Source organism: Oryx dammah, unplaced genomic scaffold (assembly GCF_014754425.2).
Source record: "Oryx dammah isolate SB20612 unplaced genomic scaffold, SCBI_Odam_1.1 HiC_scaffold_28, whole genome shotgun sequence".
In the NCBI taxonomy this organism is placed as follows: Eukaryota; Metazoa; Chordata; class Mammalia; order Artiodactyla; family Bovidae; genus Oryx; species Oryx dammah.
The window spans coordinates 18,804,387-18,807,395 of NW_024070212.1; positions in this window are offsets into that span (position 1 = coordinate 18,804,387).

Consider the following 3,009-nt stretch of genomic DNA (forward strand, 5'->3'; position numbering starts at 1 on the left):
TTTGCAGCCCCATGGACTGCAGCACGCCAGGCTTCCCTGTCTTTCACCATCTCCCAGAGCTTGCTCAAACTCAACTGAATCGGTGATGCCATCCAACCATCTCATCCTCTGTCATCCCTTTCTCTTCCTGCCTTCAATCTTTCCCAGCATCAGGGTCTTTTCTAATGAGTTGGCTCTTTGCATCAGGTGGCCAAAGTATTGGAGCTTCAGCTTCAGCATCAGTCCTTCCAATGAACATTCAGGATTAATTTCCTTTAGGACTGACTGGTTTGATCTCCTTGCAGTACGAGGGACTCTCAAGAGTCTTCTCCAACACCACAGTTCAAAAGCATAAATTATTTGGTGCTAAGCTTTCTTTATGGTCCAACTCTCACATCCATACATGACTACTGGAAAACCATAGCTTTGACTATACAGACCTTTGTTGGCAAAGTAATGTCTCTGCTTTTGAATGTCCTATCTAGGTTGGTCATAACTTTTCCTCTAAGGAGCAAGCATCTTTTAATTTCATGGCTGCAGTCACCATCTGCAGTGACTTTGGAGCCCAAGAAAATAAAGTCTGTCACTGTTTCCACTGTTTCCCCATCTATTTGCCATGAAGTGATGGAACCAGATGCCATGATCTTCATCTTTTGAATATTGAGTTTTAAGCCAGCTTTTTCACTCTCCTTTTTCACCTTCATCAAGAGGCTCTTTAGTTCTTCTTCTCTTTCTGCCATAAAGGTAGTGTCATCTGCATATCTGAGATTATTGATATTTCTCCTGGCAATCTTGATTCCAGGTTGTGCTTCATCCAGCCTGACATTTCGCATGATATACTCTGCATGTAAGTTGAATAAGCAGGGTGACAATATACAGCCTTGATGTACTCCTTTCTCAATTTTGAATCAGTCTATTGTTCCACATCTGGTTCTAACTATTGCTTCTTGATCTACATACAAATTTCTCAGGAGGCAGATAAGGTAGTCTGGTATTCCCATCTCTTTAGGAATTTTCCACAGTTTGTTGTGATGCACACACTCTAAGGCTTTAGCAGAGTCAATGAAGCAGAAGTAGATATTTTTTCTGGAATTTTTCTTGCATTTTCTATGACCCATAAAATGTTGGCAATTTGATCTCTGGTTCCTCTGCCTTTTCTAAATATAGCTTGAACCCCAAGAAAAAGATCCCCATCCTCACCCCACAGCATATAATTTAGTAGAAAATTAAAAGAAAGAGATTCCCTGGTAGTTCAGTGGTGAAGACTTTGCTTGCCAGTGCCAGAGACATGGGTTTGATCCCCGGTCCAAAAAGATCCCACTTGCTGTGTAGCAACTAAGCCCATGTGCTCTAGAGCCTAGAACCTGCAACTCCCGGAGCCCACATGCCCTAGAGCCTGTGCTCCGCAACAGCAGAAGCCACCACAGTAGGCCCATGCCCTGCGACAAAGAGTAACCCCCACTCACCACAGCTAGAGAAAAGCCCACTCGGCAACACAGACCCTGCACAGCCACAAATAAATAAAAGGGAAAGAGGGTCTTTTAGAAGCAAAACCACTGATAACAATGAGAATTGGCACAGAGAGCAAGAGAAGAGAAGGAAAACCAAAAAGCTGGCCACTGAAAATTGCAGCATTTGGGGCTAGAAGGAAGAGGAGCCAACAGTGTTAACTACATACATTCTAGACTTTGGGGTCCTCACTGTTTACCTAGACAGTTAAAGTTCACAGAACTTCCTCTGAGTAAGCAAAAATCTGGTTAAATTATACCTTAAATGTGTGAAACATTTTGAGATTTATAAAACATTTCACCTTTATTTTATCTTACTTTATCTTACTTTATCCTGTGAACTAGGCAGGCAGGTCAGAGAAGGCAATGGCACCCCACTCTAGTACTCTTGCCTGGAAAATCCCATGGACGGAGGAGCCTGGTGGGCTGCAGTCCATGGGGTCGCTAAGTCGGACATGACTGAGCAACTTCACTTTCACTTTTCACTTTCATGCATTGGAGAAGGAAATAGCAACCCACTCCAGTGTTCTTGCCTGGAGAATCCCAGGGACAGGGGAGCCTGGTGGGCTGCTGTCTATGGGGTCGCACAGAGTCGGACATGACTGAAGCGACTTAGCAGCAGCAGCAGGCAGGCAGGTAGTGTCCACTCACGGGTGACAGACTCTGCCTTAGAGATAAAACAGTTTATTTACAAGGTTAGTCTTAATGACCCTTGTGTGTGTATGTGTGCTGAGTCACTTCAGTTGTGTCTAACTCTTTGTGATGCCATGGACGGTAGCCTGCCAGGCTCCTCTGTCCATGGGCTTCTCCAGGCAAGAATATTAGAGTGGGTTGCCATGCTCTCCTCCAGGGGTCTTCCCTACCCAGGGATCAAACCCATGTTTCCTGTGGCTCCTGTACTGCAGGGAGATTCTTTATGCTGAGCCACTAGGGGAAGCCCTAATGACTCCTTGTTATGGTCTTTTCACTATATCACCCATAGGAAATTAATACTATCTTTTTGAATAATCTCTATTTGAAACAGAATGAAAATGTTTTGCACTTAATTTGGTAACTATCTGGAGAAATACTCAAAGTGGAACATTCCTATTTTTCTCCTCAGCTGAGGTTTTACCATACTTTTATCATACTGGTTAGGATCAGTACTCACATAACAGTTTGGAAAGAGAAAGTTCAACATGATTTGAAGCAGGCAAGCGAGACTTCGGCCTGACATAGCTGGAGGTAGCTCACATCTTTGGTGCATTTATTTCTTTCTCTACTTACTATATACTATGTGCCAGGCATTATGACTTAAGTGCTGGGGATACAAAGATAAAAGACAACCTTCCTTCTTTAGATTAAATGGTAAGTACCTTTGAAAAATCCAAATGGAAGTAGCCAGTAAGCAATTATAAAAGTGAGTTTAGAGCTCAGGCGAAAGACTGAGATTGAATAGCAATAGAGTATGGTGAGCCACACATAAATAGTTATCAGAATTGTTGGTGTGTATTATCTTGACCAGTGATGGTGTGTAGAGCAA